The sequence below is a fragment of the Giraffa tippelskirchi genome, chromosome 1 (assembly GCF_054371585.1).
Source record: "Giraffa tippelskirchi isolate mGirTip1 chromosome 1, T2T-mGirTip1v1.2.pri, whole genome shotgun sequence".
Lineage (NCBI taxonomy): Eukaryota > Metazoa > Chordata > Mammalia > Artiodactyla > Giraffidae > Giraffa > Giraffa tippelskirchi.
Window position 1 is genome coordinate 122,363,245 of NC_137275.1, and position 27,778 is coordinate 122,391,022.

The 27,778-nt window shown below is 46.3% G+C and overlaps 1 protein-coding gene and 1 long non-coding RNA gene across 8 annotated transcripts in view; one reads left to right on the top strand and one right to left on the bottom strand.

Moving 5' to 3' along the window:
- Nucleotides 1–27,778, bottom strand: part of SH3RF1 (SH3 domain containing ring finger 1) — a 156,506-nt gene that overhangs the window by 124,500 nt on the left and 4,228 nt on the right. The gene's annotated exons all lie outside the window — the stretch shown is intronic.
- LOC145507710 (uncharacterized) lies at nucleotides 5,316–11,728 on the top strand. Its single transcript, XR_014055048.1, has 2 exons — nucleotides 5,316–5,904; nucleotides 6,809–11,728. It is a non-coding gene; the product is annotated as an uncharacterized LOC145507710 (long non-coding RNA).

The following is a 27,778-nucleotide window of genomic DNA, read 5'->3' on the forward strand; positions in this document are numbered from 1 at the left end:
AAAACACAGGGAGACTTTTTTAAAGGAAGAGAGAAGAACCACATTTACAAACTAAAAAATATCTTACACTACTGAAAAATAGTCAGGGGCTGGTGTGATAAAATCTGTATGTGGAGCTTTACATTTAAAAAACAATTTTATTGGAGTATAATGATTAACAATGCTGTTTGTTTCAGGTGTACAATAAAGCAAATCAGCTATATGTATACGTATATCCTCTCTTTTTTAGACTTTTCCCACATAGGCCGTTACAGAGTATTGAGTAGAGTTCCCTGTGCTGTACAGTAGGTACCACCCGCCCTCTCTGGAGAGAGGACATCCAAGCTGAAGAAGAGGCTGGACCCCTGGGCCATTGCCCATATGGGCAAAAAGACTTTCTCAAGGTCAGATATGACAGCACCAAGGCCAGGGATGAGCCCTGGACTCCCTTTACAAGGCACCACTCGCCACCTCGGCCGCCCGGGTTACAGTCCTGGATCTCAGGACTAAATCAAAACTTTCCACTGCAGGGACTCTCAGGTCCACGCGGAACTACCTTGGCTGTGTGAACACTCGGCCAGACCGAGTGTCCTGACCATGCTTCTTTCCACTTCACTTTTGCCCCATCAGAGCCTCCCTAGCCTCTTGCTTCCTACGTGATTTTCAGGCTATTTAACCATTTCTGGAATAAAGATGGACAGGTAAAGAATCCCCAAGCTGACTCTTTTTTTCTTTACCTTGATTATCCCCTTGCAGCTTTGAGATACCACAGTCTTTCACACAACTTTGAAACTGAGAGCTGTACCCACTGCTGTGCTAAGTCATGTCTTTATTATTATTACTGTTGGAAACATTTAATTTTGATGACTAGCCCATTAAATGGAGAAGGTGATGGCACCCCACTCCAGTACTCTTGCCTGGAAAATCCTAAGGACAGAGGAGCCTGGTAGGCTGCAGTCTATGGGGTCACAAAGAGTCAGACATAACTGAGCGACTTTCACTTTCACTTTTCACTTTCATGCATTGGAGAAGGAAATGGCAACCCATTCCAGTGTTCTTGCCTGGAGAATCCCAGGGACGGGGGAGCCTGGTGGGCTGCCATCTATGGGGTTGCACAGAGTTGGACACGACTGAAGCGACTTAGCAGCAGCAGCCCATTAAAACCAGAAGTCTGTCCTGATCACATATATCTACAGACCAAGCCTGACTTTAGCCAGTTCTTAAACACTAGACCACACCAGATACACCTGGCTCGTTTCAGGAATGCTTCAATGATCTTTTTCCTATTCACCTCCATCTTTCAGTGGGATTTTTGCCTTTACAAACTATACCTGGGTTACTGCTTTGGCCACAATTACACCAATAAGGAGGGTTACCAATCAACCCGCTCTGTACAAAGGGCTGTTTCTATCGATGTCACACATCTCTGGTACACCATGAGGGACATCCTGCACCCAGGTGTGCAAGCCACTCGCAGAAAGAAGCTAATGCCCCCAAGGCCAGGCGCAAGGGGGCCGGAGAGTGGCTGGTGGGTGAGCTCGGAGCCAGAGGGCTGCTCTGAGTGCAAAACAGACAACTGCCAGGAGAACCTTGGACCCAGTCAACAGGCAAACATACATTTTCACTAAATAGCCCTTCATAGAGCTTTCCAAAGAAATTAAAAGCTGTCAGCTAAGGTTTAAAGCTTCCAACCGTTTTAGCAATGTCTGCCTCTGTTATCAAACATTTCTATCTCAATGAAATGAGTACAGTCTTTTAAAATACCCCCAGGGAACTGCAAATAATTAACTGCAATAATTATTAACTGCAATAAATAATTAACTGCAAATAATTAAGGTACATTACAACATGAGATCCATCAATGAAAATCTTCTCTTTAAAAATATATAATGAACTCCAACAAGTGAGGATCACAGAGCACAGACAATTACTCCTGGAATTGCAAGATGGTCAACTTTCTGAAGGTCAATTAAAACCTCTCAATGAGTTTTACAATGAACTGAGTTTCATTTAATTATTTAAGGAAGTGGTTTGAGAAACTGCAACTTGGGCCGTCAGCTTGCATGATTCCTTTCCCGCCTACACAGCTGGTGCTCAGCACTAGCTGGGTGACCAGTTGAGGCCTTGCTGAGACAGCATCCTGCTCACCACAGGGGTCTCAGAAGGGGATGGAGCCTTCTTTGTAAACATTTCCTTGGAGCTAGAAAATTTTACTGGGGGCGAAAAACATCCATCTACTCAAAGCTATGGTTTTTCCAATAGCAACGTACAGATGTGAGAGTTGGACCATAAAGAAGGCTGGGCACCAAAGAACTGATGCTTTTGAACTGTGGTGTTCGAGAAGACTCTTGAGAGTCCCTTGGACTGCCAGGAGATCCAACCAGATAATCCTAAAGGAAATCAGCCTGAATATTAATTGGAAAGACTGAGGCTGAAGCTGAAGCTCCAATACTTTGGCCACTTGATGCAAAGAGCCGACTCACTGGAAAAGATCCTGACGCTGGGAAAGATTAAGGGCAGGAGGAGAAGGGGACAACAGAGGATGAGATGGATGGATGGCATCACCGATTCAATGGACATGAGTTTGAGCAAACCCCGAGATCATGAAGGACAGGGAAGTGGCGTGCTGCAGTCCATGATGTCACAAAGAGTTGGACATGACTGAGTGACTAAACAACAACAACAAATTCAAAGCTATGCCAACGGCTCAAGTCTATGTGAAATGGACCCAAGTTTAAACCTTCAAATTAATACAGGAAATGCAGGCTGGATAACACATAGAAGGAGGTTACATAGATTTTCTTCAAAAAACACACTATTGGGCACAGGCTGTGAACTTTAGCCCTTACTTCTAGCTAGGATTGTCTGGCCTTATCTTGTGGGGGTGCCGTCAGCGCTTTAAATCACCATCCCCTGTGCTAAAGGAGGTGCAGGAGGGCTGGAAGAACCTGAGCACAGGCCCACTGCCAACACAGGCACCTGAGCTCCACGCACAACACGGAGCAGGCCGGACACCCCGGACTGGGGCCCAAGGTCAGTGGTTCCAGAAACACATCCAAACTAAAAGGAGAACTTGGCTTTTTTCTAAGAGGAAAACTCAAAAGCTGGGGCCGAGAGCCCACGGGAAAGTCATTCGAGCACCTGGGCTGGGGACAGGAGGCCAGCTCCCTTCACCCCTCTCCGTGCCCACAAAGCCAACTTGCTCTTTGCCCATAAGGCCAGTCCCTAAATTTGCAACCAGGTAGTTAAAACAGCAGAAAGTGTAACATCAAAAATTGCTTTTGAAAAATAAGAGATGAAGCTTCAATTCAATCACACTTTCAATAAAACCTAAAGATTTTACATATAAACAATAATATTTATTGTTGTTGTTTAGTCACTAAGTCATGTCTGACTCTTTGTGACCCCATGGATTGTAGCCTGCCAGGCTCCTCTATCCATGGCATTCTCCAGGCAAGAATACTAGAGTGGGTTGCCATGCCCTCCTCCAGGGGATCGAACCCCAAGTCTCCTGCATTGGCCGGTGGATTCTTTACCACTGAGCCACCAGGGAAGCCTGATAATAATATTTACAGGCTCCAAATATTATAAATAGGGTCCCCTTTGGTGGCAAGGGAGGGATGGGATCAAATGTTTTTCTAGTTGAATTAGAAAACTTTTTCTAACAAAGGAGTAAAAATTATGGTAAGTGACTCTCTGTTACTTTCTCCAAAAGGGAAATACTCTGCCTAAAGCCATTTTGATCATTAAACTGAGGGATGATTTGATCACAAACATGCAAATGCTTTCTATGAAAACTTTTCTCCTCACACAGACACCTCGCTTGTGCAGTGGTCCAAGTTCTAGCATCTGCATAATCATTTCTATCAAGCAGGAATTTTGGGGTGAAATACCACTTCCAAAATGTTCCTCGTTTCCAAAGTTAAGATAGATTTGAAACCTTCAATCACTGTGTCTTATAAGCAAAGATCTGCATTTATATTTTGGAAGTGTTTTTCCTTACACACTAGCCCAAGAACTTGTTTAAAATACAGATTTCAGAGTGCCAGCCCCAGGAAACCAAAACCAGTGGGTCTGGGGGGAGGAGGGAAGGAGCAGAAATCTGCGTTTTTAATAAGCACCCTGGTGTTTCTGATCCAGGTGGTCTAGAAAAATAGCACCACAGGGAAGAGTATTCATCTCCATCAGAGCCGTCGGTCCAGGCTTCAACTCCACTTGTTATTTGACACTTTTTGAACAATCCCTAGTTGAATTACTGTTTTTCAAGAAGAATATCTGAGATGTCATTTTCAATGCAACCTCAGAACAACACCAGAAGGCAAAACGCAGCAGACGGAGCAAGTGAAAGGGCGAAAGCTCACGTGTTCTCAGTAATCATTTCAAGTTAGAGCTGCACAGGATTGTGGTCATTCTAGGCTGATTCTCTCATTTCAGTCTTGAACCAATATCTCCAGCACTCCCCTGACTATTGATCTTGTTACCTACGTTCTCCAGTTACCTCTTCAGCTGCAAACTGAGAGGGTGCCTGACATTCAAATCAGCCTTGGCAGCCCAGGCCCAGGGATTTCAGAAAGTCTTGCTTTCATGCCCTGAGCTTTTCCTATTTGAACGTTTTAGAACCAGAATTTATTTCGGACCTTTTATGTCATTGTTTTCCAAAAGATGACTGTGATTCTAGAAGTCCCCACCCAACCGCAAACGTAATGCACTGTATGGACTATGGTCAACTCTCATTTTCAAATTGCACGTTCAGGTTTTCACTCAAATGACAGAGCTACCCCGGCGATTCCAGAGTCAGTATGCAAAGTCTATCTCTAGGGTAACCGACTAAAGAGTAGTAAGCAAGGTTCTGAGCTGCATTCCCGCCCATTTCTGATTTAGTAACAGGCTTCCACAGGCTCACCTTATGCTGGGGCCAGCGCTGCCTGATCTCGAAATTACATGATTACACGGAATGACGTTTCAGGGGTTGTCCCACTGTTTTTTCAGGCCATTCTATTTGGATTCTTCTTGCTGCTTTCACGCATGACACATTTTTGTCTAATGTTCGCTATTGAGTCATTATTTGCAGACACCCTGCACACACACACACACACACACACACTGGACAGTAGCCTCACCACCACTTTCAATTTTTCCATGTGAACTGAGGACTGTAAGTATCCAGTGGCTTAATTAGAAATCTGCAAACCCTCTACACAATGGCCTAGTGCTGATTCAGTAAGAACTTCCTGGTGCTTTTGTAAAAGCTCTTCCCAGTTTTGTTTTGTTTTTTTTAAAGCCACTATACAGACGATCTCTTTCTACCCAATTCTGGAGTTTCACAATACATTGTATTTTTTTTCTTTTTTTTTTTTTTGCCTGTGGACTCAAGAATTAACTATAGTCCCAATGGTAGGATGTCAATCTATCTAAATTCTCCCCACCACAAGTTAATAATTTAAATTCATCTAACGATAACCAGAATTACTTGAAGGGGAAAGACAAACAACACCTCGTGTCCTAACTAAACCAAAATGCAAATGGGAATATTTAAGACAATACTTAAGACAGAATATGGAAAGGCTGTCTAATAAAATAAGACACAGGACAAAATGATGATTTTTTTTTTACGTTGCACATATTTAACCAAGACACAATGGCCACCCCAGTGCTAAGCTTTTCTAAAATTAATCAGTGGTTTTCAGTTCTGCTGTTCAGTTCAGTCGCTCAGTTGTGTCCGATTCTTTGCGACCCCATGAACGGTAGCACGCCAGGCCTCCCTGTCCATCACCAACTCCCAGAGTTTACTCAAACTAATGTCCGTTGAATCGGTGATGCCATCCAACCTGTCGTCCTCTGTCGTCCCCTTCTCCTCCTGCCTTCAATCTTTCCCAGCATTGGGGTCTTTTCAAATGACTCAGCTGTTCGCATCAGGTGGCCAAAGTATTGGAGTTTCAGCTTCAACATCAGTCCTTCCAATGAATATTCAGGACTGATTTCCTTTAGGATGGACTGGTTGGATCTCCTGGCAGTCCAAGGGACTCTCAAGAGTCTTCTCCAACACCACAGTTCAAAAGCATCAATTCTTTGGCGCTCAGCTTTCTTTATAGTCCAACTCTCACATCCATACATGACTACTGGAAAAACCATAGCCTTGACTAGACGGACCTTTGTTGGCAAAAACCTATTAATTCCTTTAATGTCTTTAAATAGTACTATTATTGAACAGTTTATTAATAAGAAACAAAAAGGACAGTAAATAAGGCTCTGTGTGAAAATGGTAGTGAAATTATAACAAAGCAAAAATGTGTGTTTCCTGGTTTTTAGTAAAGGTGATGCAAAACAGGTTTCACATATGTAGAGATGACTCAACACACAGAGGTGAACACAATACTACAAACACAAACATCTGTTTAAAAGAATTAAAAGAACACATTTACCTTTTGCTTTATTACAAACCAAATTCCTAGACTGCGCTAGATGTTAAAAGAATTCCTTACGTTTACCATAACAAGAGTGGTTTTGTTTCCACGATTAAAGAATAAACTTCTCAAACTCCATCTATTCAACAGAGTAACCTCCAAGAAGGGAGGAAAATGAAACTGTCACCTCTGAACAGATCCACTCTGTTAAGCCTGTGTCTGTGGATGAAGCATGAACAGAGGCCCCAATGCTGGTACACAAGCCTCACTGCCCAAGAAGTGACATATTCAAATGTCTGTGTTAACCATATCTGTCAAAATTTGTGTATTGCTCGGTCAATCCTAAAGGAAATTATTCATGACTATTCATTGGAAGGACTGATGCTGAAGATGAAGCTCCAATACTTTGGCCACCTGATGCAAAGAGCCAACTCATTGGAAAAGACCCTGAAGAGGGAAAGATTGAAGGCAGGAGGAGAAGGGGGCAACAGAGGACAAGATGGTTGGACGGCATCACTGACTCAGTGGACATGAGTTTGAGCAAGTTCCGGGAGACAGTGGCGGACAGGGAAGCTTGGCGTGCTGCAGTCCATGGGGTTGCAAAGAACCGTTGGACATGACTAAGCAACTGAACAAACCAACACCTACATCCACTGTATTGACAGCAATACAATAAGCTTGTGTTCTTGACAGCAGGAAGACCAAAGCAGTTAGAAAACAAAGGTCCAACTGGCCTAACGCCACCAGTCATCTACCTCAACATCCCACTCTTGTGGGAGAAAGCCTGCAAGGAGCAAACCACATAGTCCAGCTATCAATATGGCAATGGTAGTCAACCTCAGCTTCTGCTACAAATAATATGGTCGGAAATATAGCAAATGTGGCTAAAAGAAAAAGCAAAATCGCTGTGGTAGGTCAGTAATAAAGACTGTCCTTTTGTAATGGCAGGATATCCTATAAAACAAAAATGTAATCCATAAATCATTTTTAATGCCACCAGAAACCAAAGGGAGGGCAGTAGGGGAGTATTTGCAGAAGACCACCTAGCACAGTTCTTCCCACAAAACCCAATGCATGGAAGAGAAGAGTGGGCTGTTAGTTTTTAATGAAAAGGCAGAAAATGTCTTTGGTTCCTTCTCCTGTGCAAACACCAACTGCTTACATCGAAAAGAAAAAAAAAAACACAGTTTTGTCAAGGGTGTCAGACCCACTGCAATTGCAGCCGTTGAAGACCTGGTGGGTATAAAAGGCCTTCAGAAGTCCAGGTGGCCCCAGCCTCTCCCCGTGGCCAGCAACTGAGTCTTTCATGCTAAGAGTAAGTTGTCAGGCAAGGGTCTACTTCCTCAAGTTTTGCTCTGAAACTCCAATCAGTTCATAACGTGCAGAACAGGACTCACTTCGGGTGGTTTAGTCACTCAGTCATGTCTGACTCTTTGTGACCCCATGGACTGCAGCCCGCCAGGCTCCTCTATCCATGGGATTGTCCAGGCAAGAACACTGGAGTGGGTTGCCATTTCCATCTCCAGGGGACCTTCCCAAAACAGGGATCAAACCCGGGTCTTCTGCACTGCAGGCAGATTCTTTACCAACTGAGCTACCAGAGAAGATACAGACTCACTTCTAGTTTACTCCAAACTGGAGCATGAGAAAAATATGTCAGAGAGAACTTAGCTTTTCAAAAATAAGATTTGGGGGTGGGGGGGTGGGTACGGGAGGGAGGTAAGTAGTTAGAAAATAAAAATGGTCCCCAGCACACCTCAATCGTCCCAGCTGAGTGTGCTGGGCACTCATGATCACAGAGCAGGAGGGCATGAGCCCTTCTCCTCTGCTGCCCGCCACTCTTCTGCTCTACAGACTCTGACCAGGTCATGCTTAATGGCCAAAAATTCCACTGATTGCCTAAAACAGAAAACAGAGAAAGATAGGCCCATGGGGGTGAGGGTCTGTTGAGGCATGCAACTGTATTTTAAACATAATTAGACTAATTGCCTCCCCATCTCCGCCCATGCCTCTGCACGCACAATTAATTAGAACTGATTTTAAAAGCCCTGTTTGGAATCCTTTGTTCCCCACTCCCTACAAATCAAATTACCAAGGAACAAATTCAATTTTTCAACTTTCATTTTCAGAGAGGCACACATGTACATTAACTGGGCCTGATCCACTAATGCAAGTCACTTAACCAGCAATTACTTTACTCTGAAACTACAAGCTAACTGAAGTGTTTTCATCTGTAAAATAATTCCCTGGGAAATATGACCATCTTGCAAGATTGCTGGTGAAAAATGTGAAAAATCTCATGACTCTCCATCCAGAAAGGAAGCTGGGAGAAGACAAAGTTCCATTTCACAGAAAACTTAGAGAAAGCATCGAGCAAGCCGTCTCTTACAACACGCTTTACGCTCCACTGGTTTTCCTATCAAGTCACACATGGTTAACGTTAACAAAGATGCTAAGGAAAATAGGACAAGGTAGTGACTATGACAAAAAAGAAGCAGAATGACACATTTAGAGAACAAACCAGTGGTTACCAGTGAGGATGCTGTCGTTGTTTCAGTCACTCAATTGTGTCTGACTCTTTTGTTGTCTCATGGACTGTAGCCCTTCAAGCTCCTCTGTCCATGGGACTTCCCAGGCAAGAATACTGGAGTGGGTTGTCATTTCCTCCTCCAGGGGATCTTCCCCACTCTGGGATCAATCCTGTGTCTCTTGCATTGGCAGGCAGCTTCTTTATCACTGAGCCACCTGGGAAGCCCACCAGTGAGCATGGGGAAAGGCTATGGAGGTGGGGAGAAGACAGGTTCAAGGATGTATTGTACTACAGGGGGAATTTAGTCAATATCCTGTGATTACTACAAACTGAAAGCAACCTTTAAAAACTGTATAATTGTTTTTTACATTTTAAAAGAAAAAAAGGACAGTACAACTATTTAACAGAGTAAGGTGCAATGGGTTGATTGGTGAAAATGGGAAAAGGTGATGTCTGAGGACAAAGGTCAGATACTGGAATAGACACGGGCCGGGAGGGGCAGGAAGAGGAAACAAGAAGTGAGAAGATGGAAAAGAGAAAGGCAAGCTTGATGGCCTGCAGCTGGGAGGTGGACAGGAGAGGTGGTGGGACCAGCTGGTGGATTTCCTCCTGAATCAATGTCTACGGAAGGAGCAAACGGATGGCGGGCAGTGTCCACAGCAGTGCCGGAGGTGAGCCCAGCTGGGACAGTGACCAGCAGTGACCAGTCTCACAGGGCAGGCCTGAAGGTGGAAGGTGGACCCAGCTTCCCTGATCTGTGCCAGGGTCCAAGCTCCTGAGGACAGCTGCGACCCACAGGGGTGGAGGAAGCCCCACGACAAACAGTGGCACAGAGAATAGGCTCACTGTTCTGAGACTACAGAGGGGCTGCTGACCAGGGGACTGGAGTCTGAGGAGGTAGCACGTCCCTCCTGCAGCACCGCAAACCCCGGAGCTGAGCACGGGAGCAGAAAGGGGAGAAGGAGCCAGCCACACAGTCGTCACCAGAGCAGGGCTGGGGCGGGGGGTTGTGACACCCCCAGAGGGGACCAAGGGTCCCTCCAGCATGACCTACATGACACTCGCAGTGACCTCAGAGAACCACTCAGAACCGTTTCTGGTGACTCTCCATCAACAGCAGAAGGGACATCCTCTAAATCTACGTGGAAACAGACCGAGTGCCAATAAGAGGGAAGCACAGAATTTTCTGGGAGTGAGAAACACAAAGACCCCCTGCCAGACACATGCGGGTGGCCACTCCCCAGCAGAAGCACGTGGGGTGGGGTGTGGTGTGGTCCCTAGTGACACACAAGGGCCCACAGGGATGCTCCGGTGAGTCCTGCATGTAACGAACACAGCCGCAACCAGACTTGGAAAAGGAAAGCCGCTTCTGACACGAACCAACAAGAACCAACCCACCCTTCGGCTGGGCTAAAAACACAGGATCTCTTAGGATTGATGTGCATCCCCCACAAACCTTAGCAGGAATATTCGGGAGTCACGACACAGCAGAGATGACACGGCATCTCCACCCCCTCCTTCAGCAGCCGTGGGCACACAAAGCAACATCCCTCCTCCTCCAGGAGTGCGTGAAGCACAGCATTTGCAGAAACACATGAAAAGCACCATGTTCCTCTCCGTGGTCTCTTTATCCTGGTAGCCGCAACAGAAGGAGGCCTGACAAAGCGCTCCATCAGTCATAAAGGGTGTGTATAATTTCCGAAAGTTAAAAACAGAGGCCCCGCTACAGCCCCACGTCACGTCACTCATCTCCTGGTTTGAACAAAAGGGCTCGCAGCAAGATAATTTTTTAAACCGTTCTACATTTATCCCCATAAAACAAAATAATACCAAACGAATGGCCAAACAAGCAAATATGACACTTGAATGTGCTCATCTACAAAAGTTTTCTGTTCCAACTTAAACATCTGAATGATTCACGATCACTTTCCCATTTGCCACATTTTTTCAGCATGAGGTGTGCAGAGTCCTGGAGCCCAACGTACCTCAAGTAAAACTCACTCACTGATTTATTCAAGTAACAAATTCTTTACTGAGGATCTGCTCCAGTTGCTGGGATGACAGACAGGAAAAAAGTGTAAGTCCTGGCCTTCAAAGAGCTGGCCATCTATTTAAACGAAAGAACAAGTCAGTAGTCCCCATATGCAGATGACACCACCCTAATGGCAGAAAGCAAACAGGAACTAAAGAGCCTCTTGATGAAGGTGAATGAGCAAAGTGAAAAAGATGGCTTAAAATTCAACATTCAAAAACTAAGATCATGGCATCCAGACCCATCACTTCATGGCAAATAGATGGGGAAACAATGGAAACAGAGACAGACTTTATTTTCTTGGGCTCCAAAATCACTGAGGATGTTGACTGCAACCAAGAAATTAAAAGACGCTTCAAGTTTTTCTTCTCCTTGGATGAAAAGCTAAAACAGACCTAGACAGCGGATTAAAAAGCATCATCTTGCCGACAAAGGTCTGGATAGTCAAAGCTATGGTTTTTCCAGCAGTCATGTACAGATATGAGAGTTGGACCTTAAAGAAGCCTTAATGCCGAAAAACTGATGCTTTTGAACTGTGGTGTTGAAGAAGACTCTTGAGAGGTCAAACCAGTTAATCCCAAAGGAAACCAACCCTCTATATTCACTGGAAGGACTGATGCTGAAGCTGAAGCTCCAATACTTTGGCCACCTGATGTGAAGGGTCAACTCATTGGAAAAGACCCTGAAGCTGGGAAAGATATGAGGGCAAGAGAAGGGGTCAACAGAGGATAAGATGGTTGGATGGCATAACTGATTCAATGGACATGAGTTTGAGCAAACTCTGGGAGATGGTAAGGGACAGGGAAGTCTGTTGGGCTGCAGTCCATGAGGTCATAGAGAGTAAGACATCACTGGGCAACTGAACAACAAGAACAAAGTGCCTCAAAGAAGAATGCAGCAGGGTGAGGCTAGGGGAGTGACAGGAGGAGATGAGGCAGTTTTTCAGATACGGTGGTCAGAGAAGACCTTCTGAGGAAGAGAGCAGACTGGAGCAGGGGAGTGAGCCGTGTTGAGATGTGTGTAAAAGCAGCCCTTCCCGCCAGGCAGGGCAAAGAGCGGGTGCCAAGGTTCCAGGCCTTGGTGATTTAATAAAGGACAAGATGACTTGTGTGACTGGAGCAAACAAGGCAGGCGTCAAAGATAAGGTGGAGGAAAGGGCAGAGCTCAGGTACTCTGCTCATGCACCTTTGCACAAGAGGCGTCATGTCACACTGAGGGAAACGCCAGGGGCCCGGAGAGACACAGACACGGCAGGGAGAAGGGGACCAGCCAGGGGATTAGTTAGAGACGATTTCAACAGTTAGAGTTTCCTCTGCCTCTAACTGCTTTCACCTTGCAGATCCTGCAGGGGGTGGGGACCTACGTCTTAAATTCACCTCTTCCTTAAGGAACGAGACGTAAGAAGACATAGCAGCACACATCCCTCGGTGCCTTCATTAGTCTGAATAACTGAAAACTATTGTTTCCAAAGATCTCAGTTGAGCAGCCTTAAGATCAAGCACGAAACAACGACGACCGACCTTCCCTCCTTCATTGTAACTACATGAAAGTCACACAGGAGTGAATAGCTCTTTTGTTCTTAAACAGGCTATCTGAGAAACAGAAGCACACTGTCTTTTATTGTCCATTCATGGTTCACAAAGACCCTGGGGTTGGCTTTTGTCCTTCAGAAGCTTTTCATGGACAGGTACACGTAAGCCTGGCTCCGAGGACTGTGGGAGCTGAGAGGCGTAGGGAGGACCCACAGCTGCCCTGCGTGAAAGGAAAGGGGTATCAGCTACACGGGTGACCTCACCTGTCAGGTATGCGGCAGGGCCGTGGAACAAAGGTGGCTTCCTTCCTCTGCAAGGAAAGCGCAACGTGTCCAGAAAACTGCTGCCTTACTCTCGAAAGACTTAGGGCTGCACAGTTCACGAGGAACAGTTTCCGCCTTTAACCTTTGCTTTTACTAAACAAAAGTCTGTGCTACTGTGGGTGCTATCCTTCTTTGGTCAAACCTTAAAGAAAAGCCCAGCATATTCACTAATCAAAACTATATATTGTTCAGGTCACCTTTGATCATGTGTGTTTGTGCCAAATAAGTGTATTTTTCAGTCAGAGGCAGTAATCGAAAGATTGTAGGTCTACAGGGTTAGGACTCTAGCGTCTGGTCTGTGTGAAATGTAACAGGAAGGCAAGAAACCTGATGTTTGAGACTGTTCAGTTCAGTTCAGTTCAGTCGCTCAGTTGTGTCTGACTCTCTGCGACCCCATGATTCGCAGCACTCCAGGCCTCCCTGTCCATCACCAACTCCCGGAGTCTACCCAAACTCATGTCCATTGAGTCGGTATAAAAAGCAGCCCTGCATTTTCACATTTGAGGGCGTGTTGAGTTTTATGAAGTGTGCCACTGTGTTCTCTTTCAGATAGTGAGATCAATGCAAAACAAAATCAATCAAAACAGCACTGCGGACATTCTTTTACAGCTTGCCTGGATGCGACCAACAGAACACAAAGTTACTGAAATATGACTTCACTCTTTCAAGATCACAAAACATCTTGCTACAAATTTTCCCCTAAGGTCATGTAGTCAGGAATTTACCTTCCTGAATCCCAAAGGATCAGCTCTGAATATCATTCCGCAACATTTACAATGGATTTGCTGTCATTAAAACTGCTACTATTTTCATTCTAAAGCTGCCGATAGACAGTTGTGATCTAATTCCTCCCCAGCCTGGTGGATTGCTTATCCAGGACGTGACTGCTACAGTTATTGGCAACTTTGCACACTTGTCAGGTTACACACAACTGACCAAGAAAATTGATATGAGGTATCAAATTTAAAATCAACCTTGGCCTTGCTCTATCTTTAACTTACCTATTCTATTCTTTGGTTTAAGTTACCAGTGTGTCTGGTAACTTCCAAGAAATGGTGACCTTTCAATCCAGTCAGAGGGAAAAAATGTGTACTGAATTCAGGAGCAAAATACAACCTGTTTTCATACCTTCTAAATTTCAACATTTATCACTGAACACGTGTGCTCAGTCGCTTCAGTCAAGTCCGACTCTTTGTGACCCTATGGACTGTAACCCACCAGGCTCCTCTGTCCATGGGATTCTTCAGGGCAACCTGGAGTGGGCTGCCATGCCCTCCTCCAGGGAATCATCCCGACCGAGGGATCAAACCCAGGCCTCCTGTGTCTCCTGAACTGCAGGCGGATTCTTGCTCGGTGAGCCACCGAAAGTAAGGTATGCTGAATAAATCCCACCCTGGGCAACACCCTCCAGTCACAGAAGGGATGGGTGCATGGCAGCAGGACCGCAGCTACACAGGCATCAGACAGCAGCCAGGGATCAATGCAGCTACACAGGCATCAGACAGCAGCCAGCGGTCAACACCTGGACTCCCTACCCAGACCTCGACCTGATGCCGCTACTAGAAGCGGAGCTTGAGAAATTTATGTATCAGGTTAACATGAAAAATAAACTTGCCTCTCAGTCCAGGAAGTAAAGAAAGCTGGGATCATAAAGAGAAACTTAAATAAACCTAGCAACATACGTGAATTTGCATAATAAATATTCACGGAGCATCCCGCTCCTTTGACAGAGAGCTACACTTACAGCACGCCCAGAAACCCAGCATGAGGCATTTCTAAGGTTCCCAAGCCTTGCTGATGGGCTATTCCTCAGGATGGACCACTCCCTCATCCGTCAAGAAACACTGGGTTGAGCTAGTGCTACTTACCTGTGGACATCTCACAGCTCAGCCTCCTGACAGAGGTCATGATGACTCAAAGTATTTCCACACATTACAGTTAAATACCTGACATACTAACAACCACAGGGAATCAGTCTTCCAGGTATCTTCACCAGAGAAACCACAATCATGTTTTCACCATAGCTGGTTCACGATTCGAGAACTGCAGAGTCCCTTGGAGATCATTGTTTCTTCTAACTGCCCCCTTTCTGCTTCATTATCAGGAATTTTAATTTAATTCTGACCCTGTGTGTTGCCTCTTGCAGGATTTAGGGTGTGGAGGTGCCATTCACTGCTAACCACATCATCACCTGTGCTTCTTACCAACCACAGGGACTACTCAATATCTCTATCATCTACACCAAAATCAAGCCTTATAACAGGTAACATTTTCACCCCTAACGCAGACGTGCAGATCGAGCACCAGAAGGGGTTTAGTACTTCAGCCCATGCCGTCAGCCACATGTCAACCGATGAAGTCAACACATCCCCACACCACACACAAAAATAAGCTCAAAATGGCTTACAGACTTAAACATGAGACAAGACACCACAGAACTCTTAGAAGAGAACACAGACTAAATGTTTCCTGACATAAATCGTATCAATGTTTTCTTAGGTCAGTCTCCCAAGGCAACAGAAATAAAAGCAAAAATAAACAAATGGGATGTGATCAAATGTACAAGCTTTTATACAGCAAAGGAAACCATCAACTAAATGAAAAGACAGTCTGTGGACTGGGAGGAAATATTTGCAATGATGCAACCGACAAGGGCTTAATTTTTGAAATATACAAACAGCTTATAGAATTCAATAACAAAACAAAACAACAACAAAAAAACAATCGAAAAATGGGCAGAAGAACTAAACAGACATTTCTTCCAAGAAGACACTGATGGCCAACAGGCACATGAAAAGATGCTCAACATCACTAATTATCAGAGAAATGCAGGTTAAAACTACAGTGAAATATCACCTCACACCAGTAAGAATGGCCATCCTTAAAAAGTCTACACACAATGAATGCTGGAGAGGGTGTGAAGAAAAGGAAACCTTCCTACACTGCAGGTGAGAATGTAAATTGATACAGTCACTATGGAGAACAGTATGAAGGTTCTTCAAAAAACAAAAATAGCGTGGCCACATGATCCAGCAATCCTACTCATGGGCACATATCCAGAAAAAAACTGTAATTTGAAAAGATACATGTATCGCTACGTTCAAAGCAGCACTATTTACAATAGCCAAGACATGGAAACAACCTAAATATCAATCAACAGAGGAATGGATAAAGAAGATGTGGTGTATATATATACAATGAAATATTGCTCAGTCATAAAAAGAATGAAACAATGCCATCTGCAGCAACATGAATGGACACAGAGATCAGCATACTCAGCAAAGTATCATAAGTCAGAAAAAGAAAGACAAATACCACGTGGCATCATTTATAAGTTGAACCTTAAATACAACACAAATGTATTTTTCCACTAAAGATAAACAGACTCACAGACACACAGAATAAATTTTTGGGTGCCAAGAGGGAGAGAGGCTGGGGAGGGACAGACTGGGAGATTGGGATTAGGAGATGCAAGCCCGTATATATAGGATGGATAGACAACAAGGTCCTACTGCACAACACAGGCAACTGTATTCAATATCCTATGACAAACCACAATGGAAAAGAATATATACATATAACCGAATCCCTCACTGTACAGCACACATTAACACAACACTGTAAATCAACTACATGAAGTGAGATGAAAGTCGCTCAGCCATGTCTGACTCTTTGGGATCCCACGGACTATATAGTCCATGGAATTCTCCAGGCCAGAATACAGGAGTGGGTAGCCTTTCCCTTCTCCAGGGTATCTTCCCAACCCAGGGATCGAGCCCAGATCTCCCACATTGCAGGCTGATTCTTTACCAGCTGAGCCACCAGGGAAGCCCAAGGATACTGGAGTGGGAAGCCTATCCCTTCTCCAGCGGATCTTCCAGACCCAGGAATTGAACCGGGGTCTCCTGCATTGCAGGCGGATTCTTTAGCAACTGAGCTAAAAAATCAACCATACTTCAATAAAATTTCTCAAAATTAAGCAAGTATTTAGTAAAGATCAATTCATCCTTGAGAGCTAGCTCCTATTAGACCCACTTTATTTTCCTTGTGTCACAGAGTGACAATCTCCGTGGGGGGACAGGAAATAACAGATCACGTACTTTAACAAGGCTTCTGGTTCAATTCAGCAGAACATTCTTTCTAATAAAGTAGGAAAACATGACTACCAGACCACTGTGGTGGGGGTCACACAAATGTGTTGAGGGCCACCCTCCAGAGAGGGTCTGATGGCAGTCAAGTTTCCATAGCCTCTGGTAATACCTTTGTAGCTGACTCAGACCATGGAGAACAAATACGGTTACAGGTGTCAAAAGTACACATGTGGGAAGAAGATAAAAGGGTCCAAGTGGACACGGGGTTCTGGGATATGAACTTTCAAGCCCATCAAGATGTAGTTCCTGAAGCAAACACCCACTACCTTTTCAGTGGTAAAAGTCAGAAAAGAGACATAAAACACAAGATTCCTGCTCCCAAGTAACATACAACTTAGTACAGGAGACAAAACTGAAACACCATTAATTAGAAAACAGTCAAATACCAAATCAACCCTGAATATTCATTGGAAGGACTGATGCTGAAGCTGAAGCTCCAATACTCTGGCCACTTGATGTGAAGAGAAAAGTCCCTGCTGCTGAGAAAGACAGAGGGTAGGAAAAGGGGACAACAGAGGATGAGATGGTTGGGTGGCATCACCAACTCAATGGACATGAGTCTGAGCAAACTCTGAGAGACAGTGAAGGACAGGGAAGCCTGGCATGCTGCAGTTCAAGGGGTCGAAAAGAGCTGGACACAACTGAGCGACTAAACAACAAAAAGTACCAAATGGAGGTATTTAGTAAAGATTTGAACTTTCAAGGCTTCTGGTTCAATATAACAAATACAATACTCTAAATAAATATAATAACAAATTAAGTATGTTTTTAAGATCAAGGGTCCACACATAACAATTACTATTACAGAAGCAGCATTTGGGACAGACAGTTATCAGTTCCCATGGAGAGCTACTGACCACTGAGAGGATGACAGAAACAGGAGGTGGTTTAATTAGGAAGTAAAAACTAAGGGCTCAAATAAGAGATGGGAGAAAACCAAACTTAAGAGAAAATCTGAGTGTCTATGCAAAGCATGAGTCAGCTACACAAGGAGTTATTTTTAAAGAGACAGAAGGAGCATCGCACTCGGGAGGGTCACGTGATGGCCCTTCCCCAGGGCAAGGCTCTCTTCTTCCCAGAACTTCATGACCAGGCTCAGGGTGCCCCTGCACGGGAACCCAAGCAAGAGGAGAAGCTGGCGGGCTTCCAAAGGAGAGCAACTAAAATGACTAAAATGTTAGGAAATGGGTCCTCGGGGGACACATAAAGGAAGTGCAGTGTTTAGGCCAGATAAGGGATGGCCCGGGAGGCGGCCGGGTGGGCACAAGGCAGCGCTTCTTTCCCATTAGGGACAGGACAAGAGGAATGGGATGGACCTGCAAGGACTTGGAACTGGATGGGGTACAAGAACAAAACAGAGCAAGAACTTCCTGGCTCTGATTCCTGTGAGGCTCTGGGATAAGTTACTAACAAGCTTCTGAAATGTCCTTTCCAAAAGACATTTTATAATGCAGTAGATGACCATCTTCCTAAAATGTTTACTCAGTGTCCTTTCTTACCCTACAAAGACAGGAAGTGAATATTTTAACTATAAATAGAAGCTCCATTAAAAAAACAAAAAAAAAACCCCCAAACTTACTAAAAGCTGAAGCACAGCAAAGCTCTTCTTTTTCAAAATTAATCAGAAAGTTATCAGCTACATAAATGCACTTATTTAGTCAGAGATGGGTCCCAGTCAGTCAAGTCACTCAGTCATGTCCGACTCTTTTCGACCCCATGGACTGCAGCACGCCAGGCTTCCCTGTCCATCATCAACTCCCAGAGCTTGCTCATCATCCATCAAGTCAGTGATGCCATCCAACCATCTCATCCTGTCGTCCCCTTCTCCTCCCGCCTTCAATCTTTCCCAGCATCAGAGTGTTTTCAGTGAGTCAGTCCTTCACATCATGTGGCCAAAGTACTGGAGTTTCAGCTTCAGCATCAGTCCTTCCAATGAATATTCAGTACTGATTTCCTTTAAGATTGACTGCTTTGATCTCCTTGCAGTCCAAGGACTCTCAAGAGTCTTCTCCAACACCATAATTCAAAAGCATCAATTCTTCAGTGTTCAGCTTTCTTTATAGTCCAACTCTCACATCCATACATGACTACTGGAAAAACCATAGCCTTGACTAGACGGACCTTTGTTGGCAAAGTAATGTCTCTGCTTTTTAATACGCTGTCTAGGTTGGTCATAACTTTCCTTCCAAGGAGTAAGCGTCTTTTAATTAAAAGAGATGGGCCTAGTCATATTTTAAAAAACCATCAACTACTCTAGATAGGCGATAAAAAATAATCAAAACATGGATAAACTGAGCAGAGTATCTATCTAAAAACATGATGTGGGCACTCTCGAAGGAGGGACGGGAAAAGGTGAAAGGAATAAAGCACACATTCTACATCCAACATCCATTAAGGGACCCAGGTTGGGACATCATAATCTTTCCTAACACTAATTTTTAAAAATCAGAACCAAACTACAAAGTTCATTTGGTCTCCCTGACAGAAGTTTGGGAATCTAAGACTTTTCAAAACTCTGCCAAAGAACAAAATCAAAAGACGAGCATTTTAAATTATTTCAGCTATTATTTCCCCCATGTCATCAAAAAGAGAGAGAAATAGGGAGGCAGGGAGAGAAGAGGAGGAAACAGTCACGGATGGTCAGCATGTCAGGAATTCCATGGCCGCTAGGGCCCCAGGAGGAGGAGGGAGAGACACAAGGTCCCTAGGCTCCTCTCACAGCCCAGGGTCAGCCCGAGTGGGTGGTGGAAGCAGGGCAAAACCAGAGGTAACAACATTTGCAGTCACTAACTCAGGAGCAGCTTGGGAACCTCAAGTTTAAGCTGCCTGCTTAAAACAGAACAAAATGTCCGATGACATGAACATGACAAATGTCGATTAAGGAAATCAGCAGACTACACAAGCCTGTATGCACTAGGGCGTGTACATACACACACACACCTTACTTCGCAACATAACTGACACAGGGCCTGAAAAGCTCTCATTCTGGGAAGAGAACCGGAAGGCACTCACAGTGCTGAGCGTCCACAAGTTCCCGGGCACTGGACAGCAGACCCTCGTGGTCCCCAAAAGGGAGATGTCTAGTTGAGGAAAGAAGGTGCCAGGAGCTGCACAGGAAATGAGGGGCAGAGGAGGTTTGCCAGGGGCCAAATCCCCCGCAGTTCCACACCATCATGTTCTCCCCAGGACACAGAAAGAAGCAGCGCCCATGTCCCCCATGAACCGTCTGAAGCAGCTTCGGTTTCTCTGGCACCTTCCCTGCCATGAATGAAGCCCGTCCACCCGGCTACTCCCCCTGCCCTCAGCTCACCGCCCTCATGGCCTCCCAATGCCTCCTGATCACTCCGCAAAATGACCCACCGCCCCCCTCCTCACTCCCTAAGCCAAGTGTGCCCATGAGGTGAAGCAAGTCCACGGTTGCCCTCCCTGTCGTCCCCCATCTGACCCCAGAGAAGCTCAGCCACTCCCCCCGCCCTCAACTTTCAGCATCAACACGCTGCCCGGATAGCTGGTCAGAGTGGGAAAGACAGATGAGGGGAGCCCAGACCCTTCCAAGGGCAGCACACCTGGCTGTGGGCACACTCCATCTCCAGCCCTGGGGACTCCAGCCGGCAGAACAGAGGGGGCTCCTTCCACACAGAGGAGGCCCGGCAAGCACCCCAGCCGGGCTCCCCAGCTGTCCTCGCCTTCTTGCGCGGCCCTCCTGCTCAACGCCCGACCCGCCTACTACCCATCTGAAGACACACACATGCCTCCGGAGACACTGAGGAGCTGCGGAGCCCAGGGGTGACTCTGAGGCACATTTCATGTCGTCTCACCCAGATGATATCCAGACACTAGCCTCAGTCCGTCCTAAACGCTCACTATCGAAGCTGGTCTTGGCGTGGGCAATTAGGTCAAAATTCTCAGGGCTGCACAGAACTCAGATACACAAACCCCTAGTTTTAGAAAAGAGGAAACCCTGGCCTGTGGAAGAGAAATCACTGGTGGCTAGTCACCAAGCCGGGACTGATGCCATGGCCCCATCACTTGGCACCACACAGGTGGTCCTCACGTCCCACCTCCTAACATCCTCACAGAGCGAGCAGCAAGACCAGAGTACCCCATGCCACAGCTGGACTTTCCTGGACTCTGTAAACATTCCACACTGTCTCCTACTGATGACCTTCACCTAACATTTCAGTTTCAGCAAAATCACTACCCTTGTATAAGAGACTCTGGGCTTTCAAGATCTAATATTTTGGACTTGTCCTAAAAATAAGTAGAAAATAGAAAAACAAAAGTACTAATATTGCATACAATGAAATACATAATACTGAACGAAAGTAATTAGACTGACCAAAAATGGCAAATATATTTAGACTCAAAAACTTAAGCTCTTCAACTGTTGCTCAATGGTGGAGGAGAAAAAGTAAAAACATATGAAATGCTGGAAATAATATATCAGTGTATTTAAAAGACAAACTCAACCATGGGAAACAAAAAACAAAAAAATTGAGACATTTGGTAATTAAATACCCCTTCGAATGAGCTGAGCAAATAAAAATTTAAGGTCTGAGGTTTTACTTATTCCTGACATTGTTTCATCTATGCGCTCAATGTGTTAAAGAATTTTTAAAGTTCTATAAAGATACATGTTTAGGAACTAAGCAGTTATTTAATCAGCAGTGTCAGAAGATTTTCAGCTCTATGGAAATATAATCTCCTCCTAAGAAATCTAACATTCAGCTTTCAGCCTCAGTGTCCAAACATCTTCCAGGAACCTTACCCCAATGCCAGGCTGCTGGGTCCCACAATGAGGTTCTGCCCTGTTGCCGCTACATTATTTGTGGAAGCGGACAAGCTTCCTGCATATGAATTACAACCAGGTGGGGAGCGCCTTGGGCATTCCAGGTGGCACTGCGCTAAAGAATCCACCTGCCAATGCAGGAGACCGAGGTTCAATCCCTGGGTCGGGAAGATTCCTTGGAAAAGGGGATGGAAACCCACTCCAGTATTCTTGCCTGGAGAATCTCACGGACAGAGGAGCCTGGCGGGCTACGGTCCGTGGGGTCGGACATGACGCAGGGACTCGGCATGCAACATGCATGGAGCCCCTCCAGCAAACTTGCATTTCATCCTGGCAGTTTTCGGCTGTCCAGGAACGCTCACTACATTCTAAACACACTAATGAAAAGTCAACCCTGTTCATCCATTGCTGAGTTGTATAAACAGTGAACATATAGCGTCCTAAATTTTTGTCCTTGTTAAAAAACACTTGGGGAAATTTTTAATTCCTTAGTTGAACAGAAGAAAGTTGAAACTTGACTGACCAAGCCTTTCTGCGCTCTACTAAACACAACTTAACAGTTCACATGCACACTCTGCTTACTGCTGCTTTTTCCCACACTTCACAACTCAAATAGTCTACTACTCAGCTGGCACTGGCGCCTTCACCCCGTCCTGCTGTCCCAGGAGCCCACTGGCAGGCTGTCTGTGTTTGCAGTGACAGGTCCGCCAGCCTTCAGGCGGCCAGTGCTCCATCCTCTGGATGGGGTACGGGCATAGAGATGGCCAGGACGAGGACGGCCCCACACACAGGGTGCGTGGAGCTCGCAAGTTCTCTTTTTATGGTCACAACTCTCAGAAGTCTTTGAAATTGAGAAAAAAAGTGAGGGGGTATACACAGTATCAGGGCTTCCCAGGTGGCACAGCGGTAAAGAATCCGCCTGTCAATGCATGAGACACAGGTTTGCCCCTGGGTCAGGAAGATCCCCTGGAGAAGGGAATGGCAACCCACTCAGGATACTTGCCCAGAGAATCCCAAGGAGAGAGGAGCCTGGCGGGCTACAGTCCCTGGGTTGCAAAGAGTCAGACATGACTCAGCGACTAAACAACAACAACACACATTGTGACAACGCTTTGGGAGGCTGAGGGCTGGGTGCCACAGTGAGGGAGCCCCACAGTCGGACACCGCACAGCCGCCGAGAGGCTGGCTGACTCACACCCGAGTGGTGCCCAGGTCCTTGCATCCCACACAAGGCCTTCAGTGCCTCCACCGTAGCCAGGCGGGACCCCGGAGGCCGAGCACCCCACACCCGCCAGGTTGCGGGAGGGAGACCAGGTCACAGACACATGGGTTGCCAGGCCCATGCAGAGGGACGGGGATGGGGGGTGTGTCCACCAGGCGACTACAGCAGGGTCCGCTGCGACACCCCAGGGGCTGGGGGAGGCCTGCGGTTCCAGGGCAAGCAGCACACCTGGGTGTCGGACCTGGCCCCAGGACTGCAGTTATTCTCAACCACCCAGAGTGCCTGGTGGCACTCTGTCACAACGGCGCAGGACATGAACACACGGCCTGCCCACCGCCATGCACAGGATCCACCGGCCCTTTTATATCAGGACGAAGCATGAACCAGGGACAGAGAGCTGGACAGAGCCCCGCTGGCTACACTGGGGAGAGCCTCCCGGCTGCAGCACTGAGAGGACCAGGGCGGTCAGGTAAGGGGCCTGGGGTGGCAGCCAGGGGCCCTGCACAAGCTCCTGGGCCTCTCCAGCCACCCTCCCCACGTCCACAAAATAAGGATTGCTTCCTGTACAGCAGTGAGAGCAGTGACACGCTCTGAGAGTGACGCCACCTTTTAGAAAACTGCACGTTGCAGGATAGCTTGTATAATAGGGTCCTGTCTCTAGTCAGTTTTTTCCTTAGGGAAGAAAACACACCAAAAAAAACCCTCACAGTGGTCACCTCTGGAGATTAGGATCACAGAGAGTAGAAGCCTTCATTCCCCCATACATCCTCCTCAACCACAAATTTCTTAGGATGAGTACTTTAATGTCTTAAATGGAGAAAAAAACACTACATGGTCATTTAAAAAGTATGAAGCATGTTAACATAGTGACTTGCATGCTCACAATTCATGCACTCTTCTGTGTGTATAGTACAGCTCAATAAAAAAGGTGTCTTCTTTTTAAGAAGGTAGATGTATACGTGCTCAGACAAGATAAGATTTCCCAGACATATTCTAGTCATCAGATACTCAGAGTGTGGAATTCCACTTATGTAAAGAACCAAAACAACCAGATGCGTACACATGTAAACATATACAAAGAGATAAAGAAAGACACACATTATACTTTCAAAGTGATGAAAGTTCTTTGACAGCCAGGATGTTTTCAGGAACTCATTTTGAAATTTACATTTTAAAAATAACAATATTGTTCAAATAACAATAGTCCTTAACTGCAAAGGGATGGTTGAGATTTACACGGTAAGATACATGATCCATTTCTAGTACAAAACAAGAGTTATTCGGAGTTTCTCTGCTGGGCGCAGACTCCCTGCCCAGTCCAGCCCTGAGCCTCACTGCCCTCCTGACTCAGGAACAAGGTAGCGGCCAGGGTTGGGGTGGACACAAGGACAGAACAGGGGTCAAGGATGAGATAAATCAATAAATAAGGGGAGGTCAAGAATGTCTGCAACAGTGTTTGGCAAAAACAAGCAACACCTTTCTCTATTTTGACTCGGCTGCTCGGAAACATCAAAACCTCCCCACCTCACCATCCCCTGTCCAAACCGCCATGTGAACACCCAAGTTTGTCCAGGAGGGATGGTCCCTCTGTGCGCAGACACTGACCCAACTGCCAGGGGAGCTGGTCCTACCTGCCCACTCTCACCCACCTCCTCCACCCTCTGACCAGATGCTCACTCCGGGGTCACCACCCTCAGTCACAGGGACGCCCCTGTATCTCACCCCGCGTTCTGCGGCCTCCCCACCTGCTGCCTCCCTTGTGTGTGTGTGTGCGCTCAGTCATGTCCGACTCTCTGAGACCTCGTGGCCTGTAGCCCTCTAGGCTGCTCTGCCCATCAGATTCTCCAGGCAAGAAGAATAGAGTGGGTTGCCATTTCTTTCTCCAGGGGATCTTCCCAGCCCAGGGAATCCAACTCCTGTCTCCTACAGTGCAGGCAGGTTCTTCTCGGTGGAATCGCCTGGGAAGTCCCAGGAACTAGGGGACAGGACTTAACTTCTAGGTCTGGGAGGACTCGACTCAGTCCCTAACAGTCAGCTCCAGGGAGAGAGGGAAGTGTAACCACAGAGAAATGAAAATAGGAGAAAGGAATTCACCTGAGCCCTAGTTTCTAGAACTCCTCGCCTTCCCCGTCTCCCAGTCCCCGGACACCAAGCTCCAACTTTTTCTGCCTGAGCCTGATGGTTATCTCAGGCCCAGAGGCCCTTCCTTCTGGCTCCGAGCACAGAGCACTGGCCAGAGTGGCCACATGGTCCTGTGCGGCTCCCAGTGCCCAGCCCGGTGTGGCACCAGGGGCTCATCTTAGGCCACGACCTGCTCCTCATTTTTTTCTCACTCTGTCCCCACTTGTTTGCAGGTGCTTGGCCTCATTTCATGTCGGTCAGGCCCCTGGAATACTCTGCCCCTTCTCCTGCCCAGCCCCTCTCAACTAATTAACACCATTTCACCCTGAAGACCTCAACTCAAATGCCTTGGCCTCAAGAAGTTTCACACACACACACACACACACACACACACACACACACACACTCACTCACTCACTCTCTGGGAAGCTTGTGAATATGAACACACAGACACACACATATCCCTCACCCTAAACCAGGCCCCTGCCTATCCTCTCCAGCTCTCTATCTCTCTCTCACACTTACACCCTCACACTAAACCTGCCCCTTACCCACCCTCTACCCAGCTCCCTGCCGAACACTGAGCACCTGGAATGACCTACTTGCACTGTTAACACACTATCAAAGGTGTGTCTCCCCACCAGATGGACACACAAGTTCCTAAGCAGAATCTGCATCTGGTTTGCCCAATTCTATCTATTCAGCAGCTAGGGCAGTGCTTGGCACCTAGTTAAGTGCTTGATCAATATGTGCCAGATAAAGGAAAGACTACATGAAATACAAGTTAGTCTCAACCAAGGGTCGTGTGATCAATGTTTGCTGAATATGCTCACTTTGAGGGAGCGGCAGTGTGAAGTTGTTATGTAACCACACCTAGACAGACAGGCACAGGCAGAGGTTCAGCTATGGAACCAGTGGGGCCACACTTGGAAAGCAGGAATCTATTCCATGAGTCATAATTCTACAGGAACCACTCAAACATGCTGTCCATGTCTAACTGGGCACATACTTACATATGTAAAACCCTTCTTCAGCAAGTATTTTTCAGTCCATGGAAACAGTTATCTACAGCCACCCCCGCCCTGCACCTCGTTCCCCTCATCACCTTTGGCCCTTGGATCACAGGAATTCTCAACCTGAAGTAAAGAGCTGTCAGCTCCCTGTGGTGACGTTGACCCAACACTTTTCCATTTGATCCTTCATATGAGACAAAGGTCCGTCTAGTCAAAACTATGGTTTTTCCAATAGTCATGAATGGACGTGAGAGCTGGACCATAAAGAAGGCTGAGCACCAAAGAATTGATGCTTTCGAACAGCGGTGCTGGAGAAGACTCTTGAGAGTCCCTTGGACTGCAAGGAGATCCAACCAGTCCATCCTAAAGGAAATCAACTCTGAATATTCACTGAAAGGACAAATGCTGAACTGAAGCCCCAATACTTGGCCACCTGAGGCGAAGAGCCGACTCACTGGAAAAGATCATGATGCTGGGAAAGATTGAAGGCAGGAGGAGAAGGGGACAACAAAGCATGAGGTAGTTAGATTAGATGGCATCACCGACTCAACGGACATGAGTTTGAGCAAACTCCGGGAGGCACTGGAGGACAGGGAAGCCTGGTGTGCTGCAGTCCATCAGGTCACAAGGAGCTGGACACAACTCAGTGACTGAACGACAACAAAATGTGGCAAGAAGGGCTTCCCAGGTGGCACAGTGGTAAAGAACCTGCCTGCCAATGCAGGAGAAACAGGAGACTTGGATTCAATCCCTGGTCAGGAAGACCCCCTGGAGGAGGGCACAGCAACCTACTCCAGTATTCTTGCCTGGAGAATTCCATGGACAGAGGAGCCTGGCAGGTCGCAGAGAGTTGGACACAACTGAAGCAACAGCACGCAGGCACATGAGGCAAAAAACACCAAAATTCTGGGAACAGGATGTGTGCCATATGTCAGAAATGTTTGTATCTGCTGATAACACCCAGTCTCCCTGAGACACTCGCCTGAGGAAGCCACATGGCCGCGATCTAATGGAACAAGGAACATATTTGCTGTTGTTTAGTCCCTCAGTCTCATTCGACTCTTTGCAACTCCATGGACTGCAGCAAGCCAGGCTTCCCTGGACTGAAGACTTCTTCACCATCTCCTGGAGTTTGCTCAAATTCATGTCTATCGAGTTGGTGATGCCATCCAACCATCTCATCCTCTGTTGCCCCCTTCTCTTCCCGCCCTTAGTCTTTCCCAGCATCAGGGTCTTTTCCAATGAGTCAGCTCTTCACAGGATCATAACCAATAACCAAACAGCATAACACGTGCTATCAGCACCAGCTTCCGCTATACTGGGTATAGGCTCTCACATCCCCTGGCTGGTGTCGGAACAGCTAAGGATCTGGGATTCTCTCACCTCAGGGGACACCCCAGGGGCTGGTGGACAACTCCAAGGCTCTCATTTTTAAAAGCAGCATTTCCTAGTTTGGCATTAGCAGATGCAAACTAGTATATACAGGATGGATAAAAACTAGGTCCTACTGAAGGGAACAGGGAAATATAGTCAAGAAACTGGGATAAACCATAATGGAAAAGATTATGAAAAGAAGGTATGTATAACTGAACTGCTTTGTTAAATAAATTTTTTAAAAGAAATAAGAAATAAAGGAACATTTTCTGAAATGTATTTATCTTTTAGGTGCTACTGCTGTTTCT